The sequence below is a fragment of the Macaca fascicularis genome, chromosome 8, assembly GCF_037993035.2.
Source record: "Macaca fascicularis isolate 582-1 chromosome 8, T2T-MFA8v1.1".
Taxonomy (NCBI): domain Eukaryota; kingdom Metazoa; phylum Chordata; class Mammalia; order Primates; family Cercopithecidae; genus Macaca; species Macaca fascicularis.
In genome coordinates this window covers 88,530,818-88,546,398 of record NC_088382.1, presented here as the reverse complement: position 1 = coordinate 88,546,398, position 15,581 = coordinate 88,530,818, and the positions used below count along the sequence as shown (strand labels likewise).

Genomic DNA, 15,581 nt, shown 5'->3' with positions numbered 1-15,581 from the left:
TATGGAATAGAGTAAAAGTAGTGCTAAGAGGGAATTTTATAGCAATAGCCATCTACATCAAAAAAGTGGAAAGATTTCAAATAAACATCCTAACAGTGCACCACGAGGAACTAGAAAAGCAAGAGGGATCCAAGCCCAAAGTTAATACAAAGAAGGAAAAAATAAAGCGCAGAAATAAAGGAAATAGAAACTAAAAGCTAAATTAAACTAATTAATAAAATGATTAACAAAACAGAATTTTATTTCTTGAAAAGATAAACATGAACAAAATAAATAAACCACTAGCTGGACTAACTAATAAAAAAAGAGAGAAGTCCCAAATAAGTAAATCAGAAATAAAAAAAGCACACATTACAGCTGATACCACGGAAATATAAAGGATTATCAGAGATTATTTTGGGCAACTGTACACTAACAAATTGGAAAACCCAGAGGAAATGAATCAATTCCTAAATACATCTACCCTTGTCAAGACAGAACCAGGAATAAATAGGAAACAGGAACAGACCAATAACGAGTAACAAGATTGAATCAATAATAAAAAGTCTCCCAAAAAAGAAAAGCCCAGGACCAGATAGCTTTATATCTGAGTTCTACCAAAATTTTAAAGCAGAACAAATGCCAGTTCTTCTCAAGCTATTCTTAAAAAAAAAAAAAAAATGAAAAAGAGAGAATTCTTCTTAATTCATTCTACAAAGCCAACATTACCCTGATAGCAAAACCAGACAAAGAGACAACAAAAAGGAAAATTACAAGCCAATATGCAAAGTTTCTCAATAAAATACTAACAAACTGAATCTAATAACACATCTAAAAAATAGTAGAACATAATAAAGAGGGATTTATCCCAAGGATGCAAAGAAGGTTCAACATACACAAATCAATAAATGTGATACATTGCTTCAAAAGAGTGAAGAACAAAAACCATATGATTATCTCAATTGGCACAGAAAAAAAGCATTTGATACAATTCAAGAACTCTTTAAGATGAAAACTCTTAACAAATTGGCATAGAAACAAAGTATTTCAACTCAATAAAGGCCATATCTGATTAACACACAGCTATCATCTTACAGAATGAGGAAAAACGGAAAGTCTTTCTTATAAGAACTGGAATAAGACAAGGATGCCCACTTTTACCACACCTATTCAACATCTCACTGGAAGCCCTAGCCAGAGAAATTAGGCAAGAGAAAGAAAGAAAGGGCATCCAAATTGGAAAAGAAGAAGTCAATTGTCCCTCTTTGCTGATGACATGATTATACATAGAAAAATCTACTCCACCAGAAAACTCTTGGAACTGATAAATGAATTCAGTAAAGTTGCCAGATACAAAATTAACATATAAGAATCAGTAACATTTCTGAAAGAGAAATCAAGAAAGCAATCTGATTTACAATTTTTACGAGGAAAATAAAATAAAAATAAAAACCTAGAAATAAATCTAACCAAGGAGGTGAAGACCTCTACAATGATAACTACAGAACACTAATGAAAGACTGAAGAGAATACAAACAACTATAAAGACATAATACGCCTATAGATTGGAAAAATTGTTAAAATGACCATACTACACAAAGCAATCTACAAATTTAATGCAATCCCTATCATAATACCAATGACATTTTTCACAGAAAGAGAAAAAAAAATCCTAAAATTTGTATGGAAATACAAAAGACTTGAATAGCAAAAGCAATACTGAGCAAAAAGAACAAAGCTGAAGGTCTCACACTATACAATTTCAAAATATACTACAAAGCTCTAACCAAAACAACATAGCACTGGTATAAAAACAGACACATAGACCAAGGGAACAGAATAGAGAAGCTAGAAATAAATCAATGTATTTACAGCCAACTTATTTTTGGCAAATATGCAAGAACATACCTGGGAAAATGATGGTCTCTTTAATAAATAGTGTTAGGAAATCTGGATGTTCACAGGCAGAAGAATGAAACTAAACCCCTATTTCTCACCATATATATGAGTCAACTCAAAATGGATAAAAGACTTAAACATAAAACCCAGAAATATAAAACCACTAGAAGAGAATATAGGAGAAATGCTTCAGAACATTTTTAGGGAGGGATATTGTGACCAAGATTTCCAAAGCACAAGTAACAAAAACAAAAAGAAACAAATGTGACTGTATTAAACTAAAAACTTCCACACAGCAATGGAAATAATTAACAGAGTGGAGAGACAACCTGTAGAATGGGACAAAATATGTGCAAGTTATTAATACAACAAGGGATTAATTTTCAGAATATATAAGGAATTCATACAGCTCAACAGCAAAACAAAACAACAACAAAAATCTGATTAAAAAGTGAGCAAAGCCTTGTAGTATAGTTTGAAGTCAGGTAGTGTGACACCTTCACTTTGTTCTTTTTGCTTAGGATTGTCTTGGCTATACGGGCTCTTTTTTGGTTCCATGTGAAATTTAAAGTAGCTTTTTGTAACACTGTGAAGAAATGTCAAATGGTAGCTTGATGGGAATAGCAGTGAATCTATAAATTACTTTGGGCAGTATGGCCATTTTCACATTGATTCTCCTTATCCATGAGCATCGAATGTTTTTCCATTTGCTTGTGTCCTCTCTTATTTCCTTGAGCAGTGGTTTGTAGTTCTCCTTGAAGAGGTCCTTCACATCCCTTCTAAGTTGTATTCCTACTTATTTTATTCTCTTTGTAGCAATTGTGAATTGGAGTTCTCTCATGATTTGGCGTTTTCTCATGATTTGGCTCTCTGTCTATTATTGGTTTATAGGGATGCTTGTGATTTTTGCACATTGATTTTGTATCCTGAGACTTTGCTGAAGTTGCTTATCAGCTTAAGGAGTTTTTGGGCTGAGACGATGAGGTTTTCTAAATATACAATCATGCCATCTGCAAACAGAGATAATTTCACTTCCTCTCTTCCTATTTGAATACCCTTTATTTCTTTCTCTTGCCTGATTGCCCTGGCCAGAACTTCCAGTACTATGTTGAATAGGAGTGGTGAGAGACGGCATCGTTGTTTTGTGCTAGTTTTCAAAGGGAATGTAACTGAACAGCATGGCAATGGTACCAAAACAGATATATAGACCAATTGAACAGAACTGAGGCCTCAAAATAACACCACACATCTACAACCATCTTTGACAAACCTGACAAAACCAAGAAATGGGGGAAAGTTTCCCTATTTAATAAATGGTGCTAGGAAAACTGACTAGCCATATGCAGAAAACTGAAACTGGACCCCTTCCTTACACCTTATACAAGAATTAACTCAAGATGGATTAAAGACTTACATGTAAGACTTAAAACCATAAAACCTTAGAAGAAAACTTAGGCAATACCATTCAGGACATAGGCATGGGCAAAGACTTCATGACTAAAACACCAAAAGCAATGGCAACAAAAGCCAAAACTGACAAATGGTATATATCTAAACTAAAGAGCTTCTGCACAGCAAAAGAAACTATAATCAGAGTGAACAGGCTACCTACAGAATGGGAGAAAATGTTTGCAATTTATCCACCTGACAAAGACCTAATATCCAGAATCTACAAGGAACTTAAACAAATTTACAAGAAAAAAACAAATAACCCCATCAAAAAGTAGGCAAAGAATATGAACAGACACTTTTCAAAAGAAGACATTTATGCAGCCAACAAACATATGAAAAAAAGTTCATCATCACTGGTGATTAGAGAAATGCAAATGAAAACCACAAAGAGTACCATCTTCACACCTGTTAGAATGGTGATCATTAAAAAGTCAGGAAACAACAGATGCTGGAGAGGATGTGGAGAAATAGGAACGTTTTTGCACTGTTTGTAGGAGTGTAAATTAGTTCAACCATTGTGGAAGGCAGCGTGGTGATTCCTCAAGGATCTAGAACTATAAATACCATGTGACCCACCAATCCCATTACTTGGTATATACCCAGAGGATTTTAAATCATTCTACTATAAAGACACATGCACATATATGTTTATTGCAGCACTTTTCACAATAGCAAAGACTTAGAACCAACCCAAATGCCCATCAATGTTAGACTGGATAAAGAAAATGTGGCACATATACACCATGGAATACTATGGAGCCATAAAAAAGAATGAGTTCATGTCCTTTGCAGGGACATGGATGAAGCTGGAAACCATCATTCTCAGCAAACTAACACAGGAACAGAAAACCAAAGACCGCAAGTTCTCACTGCTAAATGGGAGTTGAACAAAGAGAATATATGAGCACAGGGAGGGGAACATCACACATCGCGGCCTGTCGGGGAGTGGGGGACAATGGGAGAGATAGCATTAAGAGAGATACCTAATGTAGACGACGGGTTGACGGGTGCAGCAAAACACCATGGCACATGTATACCTATGTAACAAACCTGCACGTTCTGTATCCCGGAACGTCAAGTATAATAATAATAATAATAATAATAATAATAATAAACAATGAGCAAAGGATCTGAAGAGACATTTATGAAAATAAAACATACAAATGGCCAATAAGTACGTGAAAAAATGCTCAAGATCACTAATCACCGGAAAAAATGCAAATCAATACCACAATGAGATATCACCTCACACCTGTCAGAATGGCTACTATCAAAAAGACAGAAGATAAGTGTTGATGAGGACGTGGAGAAAAGGAAACCATTGGAACTGTTGGTGGGAATGTGAATTAGTACTGCCATTATTGAAAACAGTATGAAGTTTCCTCAAAAAATTAAAAATGGAACTAGCATGGGCTCCTGCAGTCTCACTACCAAGCATTTATTCAAAGGAAAATAAATCAGTCTATCAAACAGATACTTGTACCTTAATGTTTATTGCAGCAGTATTCACAATGGCTAAGACATGGAATTAATTTAAGTGTCCATCAATAAACAAATGGATGAAGAAAATTAGTGTATATACTCAATGAAATAACCTTCAGGTATAAATATGTATGAAATCCTGTCACTCACGGCAACATAGATGAGGCTGGAGGACATTATATTAAGCCAAATCAGTCAGTCACAGAAAGATAAATACCACATGCTGTCATTCATATGTGGGAGCTAAAACATAATTGAGTTCATGGAAGTAGAGAATAGAATTGTGGGTATGAAAGGCAGAAAAGGGTAAGAGGGAGGGGACAATAGGGAGAGGCTGGTTAACAGATACCAAATTATAACTAGATAGGAAGAATAAGCCCTGGCATTCTGTAGCACTATGGGGTGAACATGGTTTATCATAATTTATTGTATATTCTCAGAATGCTAGAATAGAGGATTTTGAATGTTCATAACACAAAGAAATGATGAATGTTTGAAGGGATGGATATGCTAATTACCCTGATTTGATCATTACACATTGTATATCACATATGGAAATATCACTGTGTCATACATAAATATGTACAATTATTGCATCAACTAAAAATGAAAGAAAATAAAAGTAAAAATAAGGGAAAGTATTTATTTTACCTTCACTTATTCTCTGATGCTGTTCCTTCCTTTATTTAGATCCACATTTCTGACTTATGTCATTTTCCTTCTTCCTGAATAGCTTCTGCTAAGATTTCTTGCAAGGCAGATTTACTTGTTTTTTTTTTTGTTTTTTTTTTTTTCCTTTATTAGTAATTAGGACTTTTTTGCTTGAAGAACCAGAGGATTTTGTCTTCTTTATTATTATTTTTTCTTTTTTATTATTATTTTTTATTATTATTATACTTTAAGTTCTAGGGTACATGTGCATAACGTGCAGGTTTGTTACATATGTATACTTGTGCCATGTTGCTGTGCTGCACCCATCAACTCGTCAGCACCCATCAGCTCGTCATTTACATCAGGTATAACTCCCAATGCAATCCCTCCCCCCTCCCCCCTCCCCATGATAGGCCCCGGTGTGTGATGTTCCCCTTCCCGAGTCCAAGTGATCTCATTGTTCAGTTCCCACCTATGAGTGAGAACATGCGGTGTTTGGTTTTCTGTTCTTGTGATAGTTTGCTAAGAATGATGGTTTCCAGCTGCATCCATGTCCCTACAAAGGACACAAACTCATCCTTTTTTATGCACACGTATGTTTATTGCGGCACTATTCACAATAGCAAAGACTTGGAATAAACCCAAATGTCCATCAGTGACAGACTGGATTAAGAAAATGTGGCACATATACACCATGGAATACTATGCAGCCATAAAAAAGGCAGATTTACTTGTAACAAATTCTCTCAATTTTTGTTTGTCTGAGAAAGTCTTTATTCCTCCTTCGTTTTTGAAGGATAAATTCACAGAGTACAGAATTTAAACAGTGTTTTTTTGCTCTCAACATTTTGAATATTTCATTCCACTCTCTTTTTGCTTGCATGATTTCTGTGGTGAAGTTGGATGTAATTCTTATCTTTGCTCTTCTATAGGTAAGTTGTTTCTTTTCTCCAATTTCATTCCTTTCTAGATATTTTCTTCATCCCTTGATTTTTCTTTTTCTCTCTCTTCTCCTTTTTAATATTCCCATTACATGTATGCTACTCCTTTTGTAGTTGTCCCAAAGTTCTTAGATATTCTGTTCTTTTTTATCAGTTTTGTATTATTATTATTTTTGCTTCTCAGGTTTGGAAGTTTCTGTTGTCCTATCATTAGACTCCAAGATTCTTTCCTCAGCTATGTGAAGTCTACTAATGAGCCCATCAAAGGCATATTTTATTTCTGTTTTTGATCTTTATCATTTAAAAAATATTTCCTAGAATTTTAATCTGTCTGCTTACATTTTCTATCTGTTCTTGTCTGTTGTCTATTTTTTTCATTATGGGTCTGACAGCTCTGAGCATATTAATCATAGACTTTTTTTTTTTTTTGAGATGGAGTCTTGCTCTGTTGCCCAGGCTGGAGTGCAGTGGCGCAATCTTGGCTCACTGCAACCTCCACCTTTCAGGTTCACGCCATTCTCCTGCCTCAGCCTCCTGGGTAGCTGGGACTACAGGTGCCCACCACCATGCCCGGCTAATTTTTTTTGTATTTTTAGTAGAGAAGGGGTTTCACTGTGTTAGCCAGGATGGTCTTGATCTCCTGACTTTGTCATCTGCTTGCCTCGACCTCCCAAAGTGCTGAGATTACAGGCGTGAACCACCGCTCCTGGCCTCAATCATAGACTTTTAAAAAGATTTCTGTTCTGATAATTCCAACCTCATGGCCATATATAAGTCTGGTCCTTATGCTTGCTCTGCCTCTTCAAACTGTGTTTTTTGCCTTCTAGTATGCCTTGTAATTTTTTTTCATAGCTGATTATAATGTTCTGAGTAAAAGAAACTGCGATAAATAGGCCTTTAGTGATGTCATGATATGGTGTGGAAAAAGGGGATGTGTTCTATAAGCCTGTGGTTAGGTCTTAGTCTTTTGGTGAGCCTGTGCCCTGGACTGTGAACTTTACCAGTGCTGCTCTTTTTTTCCCCCTCCTTAGGGGGTACAGGGCAGCCTTCCAACATGTGAAAAACTAGAGGACCCTGGAGTTGGGTATTTTTTTCCCCCAGGCAGATCAGACTCTGATAAAACCTCAGAAGGTTAGGTGCTGGTAAAATAGTCTCCCTTGAGGTTAGGCCCTTTAAAGGAGAACAGACTATTCAGCTTTTTAGAAATTATTATTATTTTTTTTGAGACAGGGTCTTACTGTCACCCAGGCTGGAATGCAGTGATATAAATCATGGCTCACTGCAGCCTTTACCTCCTGGGTTCAAGTGATGCTCCTACCTCAACCTGAGTAGCTGGGACCATCGGCATGTGCCACCATGCCTGTCTGATTTTTTGTAATTATTTGTAAAGATAGGATCTCACTGTGTTCTCCAGGCTGGTCTCAAACTCCTGGGCTCAAGTGATCCTCCCACCTCTGGCTGATTTTATAGTAGTTTTTTCCACTCCTCCTACCAAAAGCACAAGAGGACTTTCTCATCTGATATTTACCATGAGGACCTAGTAGATAGAGCTCCTAAAGGTCAAACTCATAAAAGTATGTAGCCCCCCACTATGACTGGGTACCTTTGGAGTTTTTAATTCTCAAAGTTGTTTCACACTGAGACTTCAGCAATTTGCCAACTACAGTTTAATTTTTTCTACCCCCACAATGGTTGCTATGCAGATTTCTGCTCATGGATCTCTGCTTCAGTAAGTTGTGGTTCTGTTTCTCTAATTTGGGGGTCCTCTCTGTCTCTCCAACTTCAGGGCAGTGGTTTACCCTGTGACTTCACTTCTCTGATCTAAGAAGAGTTTTTTTTTTTTTTAATGGGTTTAGCTTTTTTACTTGTAAGTATGGATTGGCAATTTCTAAGCTTCCTACATACCAAACTGAAAAGTAGAAGTTCTCAAAAGAACTATTTTTATACTAATATTTTATTGATTTATATAGTATTAAGTATTATAATTAAATGCTAAGTATAACTTAGTGTTAAGGAATTGAGTTAGTAAAAAGCAGCTGAAATGATGGAAAAAAATATACACGAGCACATAAGAAACTAAACTACTAGTCTGGAGTCTTCATTGTTCTCTGAGCATTAGTCAATATGTTTTGACAGAAGGAATAGAAACTATTGATCATCCAGAAAGTCAGTTAAATGAAAGTTAAAAAGCTTCTGCTAGATAAGTGTGTTCAAGTGTCTACATATGCATTCACATTTAAATATAGGCTTCTACATAGTACCTTTTCCTCTTAATGTTTTATTATAGATTCATCACTTGTTTATAAACGTTACCTGAAAACAAATATATCTGCTTAATATTTTATTTTATTTTCCATCATCTATTTTACCATTCCATTATTAGCTTTCTTTTCTACTTTAGCTTGTTTTCTTTATGTAGATAAATTTTGAACAAGACTCAAGTTACCTGACCGTTTAATTGGCATTTACTGTGGACCACCACTTCCTCAAAACGATCTATTCTCTTGGCTTTCTGTCTAACTCTCTGGCTTCACTATTTGTCTATTACCTGTTCCTGAATCTTTGAAAGTCAGCTCAAACATCATCTGTTTAAAACCTAACACGTGATCTATACACTCCACCTCTTCTTCTATTTCCTGTCTCAATGGCAACACAATACTAATGATAACCAGCTTACCATAGTTAGACTTATAATCTTTGAATTTCCAATGGGCTTATTGGAATGTAAACCCATTTAAGTCAAGGAGCATCTGACTCTTTTGTTGTAAACACCAGACAAGTCAGGAATGATCCTTGATATGTCCATCCTGCTTAATTTTTATTTTCAAATCACATTAAATTTGCTTCCTATTTCTCAAATATATTCACATATTTCAAGATTCTCTGTTACCATCAAGTGCAATAAACCATTATCTTAAGCACTGACTATGTAATAGCCTCATAAAGATTCACCCATATACTTTCTTGAACCTCTCTCCAAACCATCTGGCATGTGGTTGTTAATATGATCGTTGAAAAAAGTAAACCAGGAAAGCTATTCCCACATTTGTAAGAAGAAATACATTAATTATTGCTTTTAGGATTGACACAAAACTTCTTAAAATATCCTTAAGGCCACACATAATTTGATCTCTTCTAGCCCTTGCTTTATGTTGAACCAGTTCTGTCTCTTCCTCTCTCAGCTATATTCCTACTTTCCCTTGCTCTCTTCTTTCTAGCCACATACAGGCCATGTTCCCGCCCTCTTCAAAGTAGTCACCTATATTGTTTGCTATTGAATCCCCCTTTTCCCTAGGGTACTTATGGTTGAGATCTCCTGTGAAGTATCCTCCTCTGGGAAGTATTCATTGAGGTTTTTAAGTAAAATCTTCTTGTATAGGCTTCATGGCAGCATATATCTTGTATTTATAACAGTTATCAAGTTGAGAATTGATTGCTGTTATTGGATTAATGTTTTTGCCACCAAATAGTAAACTTCTTGAGGGAAGGAGCCATGTATGATTTTGATCCCTGTTGTATTCCTAATACTAAATGGCACATGGTAAGTGCTAAAGTATTTGATCAAAGAATAAATGACTTTAATTTAAACTAAGAATTAACTATTAAGTCATACTATAATCTGCTAAGCTACTTGACAAATGGCAAAAATTGTAGCAAATGAAATAGAATTCCAGGAACAACATATGCCTTTTTCAAATTTCATACAGAGTAGATTTTCTAAAAAATAAGCAGCACATTTTAAAAGTCCCCCTAAACAAGGCTTCAGATGGCACAAGGCCATGGATAGGTTGTCATAGTGATGATCAGAAATGAAAATTATTTCTACTATACTTGAGGTTAGGAGTTTGAGACCAGCCTGGCCAACATGGTGAAACCCAGTCTCTATTAAAAATACAAAAATTATGGGCTGTGGTGGTGCATGCCTGGAATCCAGTTACTCAGGAAGCTGAGGCAGGAGAATCGCTTGAACCCAGGAGGCAGAGGTTGCAGCGAGCTGAGACTGTGCCACTGCATTTCAGCCTGAGCGACAGACCCCATCTCAAAAAAAAAAAAAAAAAAAAAAAAAAAGGCAATGAGGTATATTTCTATAGGGACCAAGTTCATTTATAACAAGAGACATGAGACTGAATATAGTCTATGCCAAAACTTTCCAATCCTTAGAACCAGCCCTACAAAAAGAAGGAAAAAAGAACATAAAGGAAGCAGCAATCAGCTATGAGCAATAATTAGACATTAGTTTGCTAGCTCTAACACATGTGACCATGAAGAGTAACTGTGAACCATATTGACTTTCTGTCCTGAAAAGATAAATATGAAAAAATTAAGAAGAAAACTGTCCTGTGACAGAGAATACAGAAATAGGATAAGAATGAACAGCTGTTTCATTTCATTACTTTTGCCCTTTTCCACCTTTATTTTTGGAAAATTAGTTGATCTAAAAAGCAATAGTTCTCTATCAGTCAGTTTTTGCTACAAACACATACACACACAGAAAGAGAGAAAGGCATACAGTAATATGCATTTACCTTAGGTTCACAGGTATACAGTTTATCTGAGTTTGATTACCTCCACATGTTTCATTCTAAGTCATAAGATGAAAGGAGCAGCTGTGTGGGAGTTTTAACATATGCCCACAAATTATCTGATACTCCACCTTACAAGAGGTACAGCTTAAATTCCCTCCTCTTGAGTGTGGATTGGAATTAGTGACTCACTGCAAGGCAATTGAATAATGTGGAAATGGCAGTGTGTGACTTCCATGTAATAAAAGACATGGCTTCCTCCTTGCTTTCTCTTACATTGATACTTGGGGGAAAGTCAGCAACTATCTTGGAAGGATATTGAAGAAAGCCTGTGGAGAAGCTCATGTGGTGAGAAATTGAGGCATTCTGCCAATAACTACATGAATGGGTCATCTTGGGAATAGATCCTCTAGTTCTGATGAAGTCCAGGTTACTACAGACATGACCAACATCTTGACTACCTCCTCATGGAAGATGCAGAACCAGAAGCTCCCAGTTAAGCAGCTTCCAAATTCTTGTCTCACAGAAACTATACAGAAAGCATCAATTTCTTACCACATGTCTTTTGGACAAATGCAACATTAATGGACAGAGGAACATACTTCTCTGTAGCAGATTAAATAATGGCCACTCAGATAAAAAAAACTCTAATCTCTGGAAATGTATAAGGTAAAGAAGTCTACAGATGTGACTGAATTAAGAATATTGGTGTGATAAGTTTATTTTGGATTATCTTGGTGGACCCTAAATGCTATCACGAGTTCCTTCTAAGAGAAAAGCAGGAGGAGACTTGACACCCACACAAAGAAGGTGATGTGAAGATGGAGGCAGAGACTGGAGCCATGAGGTGACAAGCCAAGAAACACTAAGGAATGCTGGCAGACAACAGAAGACGGAAGAGGCGAACAATGCGTGCTCTACCAGAACCTCTAGAAATGTGAGATAATAAGTTTTTATTGTTCTAAGTCTCCAAGGTTTTGGTAATTTGTTATGTCAGCCATATGGAATGAATACATCCTCTTATTTGGTGAGGTTAGATGTTAAATATTGGCTGAACAATAATCTACTCTACTTTAGCATCCCTTCAAAAATAATCAGAAAATTTAAAAGGAACATTATGCACTGATACTAGCAAAATAAATGAACAAATGAATTAACACAAAAATAGGCAAAAGGAAAATGAAGTATTAAGACCACAGTTTAATAATCCATGAAAGCAATGGAAAATGTGAAGTCTCTAAGAAACCAAAGTAAAAACAGCTAAAAACAATATAGTATGAAAGAAACCAGAAAGAAACTAATGTTCTTTGGAATTAGGGGAAATATAGAGACTAAAATAAAAACCGGAAATGAATACTCCATTAAAACAGGCGTATGAAAGACAGGATGAGTAAAACCATGCAAAATGAAATTGTGTGTGTGTGTGTATATATGTGAGTACATACACACACGAAAAGAAAAAGTTCAATAGAAGATTCATTTTTTATGTAATTAGTGTTTCTAAAGAACAGACTTAAAACGTAATTTAAAATTTCAAAGATAGAAGAAAACTATGCTGAAATTGAAGATCTAATTCTATAAATGTAAAGAATATTATGTATTTGAAGAACTTGAAAGAAAAAGAGTTGGGAAGTGGCCAAGATGGCCAACTAGAAGTAGCTAGTGTGAGTGGTTCTCACAAAGAGGAACAAAAGGGCAAGTAAATACAGCACCTTCAGTTGAAACGTACAAGTTCTCGCATTGGGATTAATCAAGGAAACAACTTGACCCATGGTGAACGTAGAAAAGAAAGTCAGGACGACAGCCCACCTGGGCACAACACCCAGCCAGGTGAACCTCCCCTGCCCAGAGAAGTGGTGAGTGAATATGTGACCCGGAAACTACACTCTTCCCACGGATCTTTGCAACCTCGAGTTGGGAGATCCCCTCTTGAACCCACTCCACCAGGGCTTTCAGTCTAACGCACAGAGATATGGGAGTCTTGGCAGAGCAGCTGCTCAGGCACATGTTGGAGAACAGGAACTGTAGATATTCCAGCTCCAGGCTTCCCGGCAAAAGTAACTGCATCTCCAGAAAAGCAGGATATTAGATCTGTGTGCATACCCTTAGGAAAGAGGCGGAATCCAGGGTCTAAGAAGCAATGGTCTGTGAGCCCCACTTCCATGGTGCCTCAAAGGATAAGACACATTGGCTTGGAATTCCAGCCAGCCACCAGCAGCAGTGTTGTGCCTACCTGGGACAGAGTTCCCAGGGAGGGGGCAGGCCACCATCTTCACTGTTTGGGTGAGTGATCTTTTTCAGCCTGCAGGCTTTGAAGAGTCCAAACCGATCAGGGGCAGAAGGGATCCCCCAACACAGCACAACTGCTCTGACCAACACGTGGTCAGACTCAGGTCCCTGAGTCATCCCTCCTTATTGGGCAAGACCTCCCAAGCAGGGCCTCCAGCCATCCCCGCCGGTGTTCTCTGGCCTACAGAGATCTGAAAACTGCCTGGGACAGAGGTCCCAGAGGGAGGGGTGGGCTGCCATCTCTGCTATTTGGGTACTGAGCCTGTCCAGCCTGCAGGCTTTGGAGAGCCCAAGCCAACAGGAGTGAAGCGTTACCCCAGCACTGCACAGCTCCTCTACAAAAGCATGGCCAGACTTCTTCTATAAGTGGGTCCTGATCCTCTTCCTCCTGACTGGGCAAGACCTCCCAACCAGGATCTCCAGCCACCTCCTGCAGGTGCATTCCACCAGGCAACAGGTTCGTACCTCCCTGGGCCAGAGCTCCTAGAAGAAGTGGCAGGCTGCCATCTTTACTGTTCTGCAGCCTTCATTGGTGATACCTTCAGCTACTGAAAAATCCAAGGCAACTAGGGACTGGAGTACACCCCCCGCAAACCACAACATCCCTATGGTAAAGTGGCTGAATTGTGCCAGGAAAAAAAAGAAAAAAAAAAAATCCAAAGGTAAGCAACATCGAACATTGAAGGTAGATTAGATAAGCCCAGAGAAATGAGAAAGAATCAGAGCAAGAATGCTGAAACCTCAAAAAGCCTAAGTGCCCTCTTTCCTCCAACTGACCTCATTACCTCTCCAGTAAGGGTTCAGAATAGCCAGTATAGAGAAGAACTTAATCCTCCTGATAGGGCTGAAAAACACACTACAAGAATTTCATAATAAAATCACAAGTATTAATAGTAGAATAGACCAAACAGAGGAAAGAATTTCAGAGCTTGAAGACTGACTTTATGAAATATGGCGGGCAGACAGGAGTAGAGAAAAAGGAATGAGAAGGAATGAACACAACCTCCAAGAAATATGGAATACCATATCACACCAGCCAGAATGGCTATAATTAAAAAGTCAAAAAATAACATGCTGCAAGGTCGTGAAGAAAAGGGAATGCTTATACACTGTTGGTGGGAATGTAAATCAGTTCAGCCATTGTGGAAGATGGTACGGCAATTTCTCAAAGACCTAAAGACAGATATACCATTCGACTCAGCAGTCCCATTACTGGGCATATACCCAAAGGAATATAAATCATTCCGTTTTAAAGACACATGCACGTGTATGTTCATTGCAGCACTATTCACAATGGCAAAGACATGGAATCAACCTAAATGACCATCAATAACAGACTGGATAAAGAAAATGTGGTACATATACACCATGGAACACTATGCAACCATATAAAAGAATGAGATCAATGAGATCATGTCCTTTGCAGGGACATGGATGGAGCTGGAGGCCATTATCCTTAGCAAACTAATACAGGAACAGAAAACCAAATACCACATGTTCTCACTTATAAGTGGCAGCTAAATGATGAGAACACATGGACACACACAGGGGAACAATACACACAGGGACCTTTTAGAGGATGGATGGTAGGAAGAGGGAGAGGATCAAAAAACAACTAATGGATACTAGGTTTCGGCCGGGCGCGGTGGCTCAAGCCTGTAATCCCAGCGCTTTGGGAGGCCGAGACGGGCGGATCACGAGGTCAGGAGATCGAGGCCATCCTGGGTAACACGATGAAACCCCGTCTCTACTAAAAAACACAAAAAACTAGCCGGGCGAGGTGGCCGGCGCCTGTAGTTCCAGCTACTCGAGAGGCTGAGGCAGGAGAATGGCGTAAACCCGGGAGGCGGAGCTTGCAGTGAGCTGAGATCCGGCCACTGCACTCTAGCCTGGGCAGCAGAGCGAGACTCCGTCTCAAATAAATAAATAAATAAATAACTTCACCTAAAAAAAGAACTTAGGCAATGTCATGTTTTGTACTAGAAAATACTGCAGTTCAGTCTTATAATCCTGGCTTTTCTCTTTTGATTTTCCACAGTCATAAAATATTTGAAGAAATTTGTTTATGTGCATCTTGACATATGTGATATATGATTTGTTTCTTTTTTTTATTCTGAGACAGAGTCTTGCTCTGTTGCCCAGGCTGGAGTGCAGTGGTGTGATCTTGGCTCACTGCAAGTTCCGCCTCCTGGGTTCAAGCGATTCTCCTGCTTCAGCCTCCCAAGTAGCTGAGATTACAGGCATGTGCCAACAAACCCAGCTAATTTTTTTTTTTATTTTTTTTTTTTATTTTTAGTAGGGATGGGGTTTCACAATGTTGGCCAGGCTGGTCTCGGACTACTGACCTCGCGAACTACCCGCCTTG

The 15,581-nt window shown here is 37.9% G+C and overlaps 1 protein-coding gene and 1 long non-coding RNA gene across 5 annotated transcripts in view; one reads left to right on the top strand and one right to left on the bottom strand.

Annotated features, from left to right (window-relative positions):
* Positions 1-15,581, top strand: part of IL7 (interleukin 7) — a 61,599-nt gene that overhangs the window by 36,742 nt on the left and 9,276 nt on the right. Inside the window, exon 1 of one of the 4 annotated variants that reach the window (XM_073999038.1) lies at positions 9,778-11,864. The exons of the other annotated variants lie outside the window; for them this stretch is intronic. The gene's annotated coding sequence lies outside the window, so the exon portion shown is untranslated. Of the gene's footprint in view, positions 1-9,777; positions 11,865-15,581 lie in introns of those variants that run through there. 4 annotated transcript variants of the gene reach the window in all.
* LOC135964757 (uncharacterized) overlaps positions 1-15,581 on the bottom strand; it is a 101,983-nt gene that overhangs the window by 83,140 nt on the left and 3,262 nt on the right. The gene's annotated exons all lie outside the window — the stretch shown is intronic.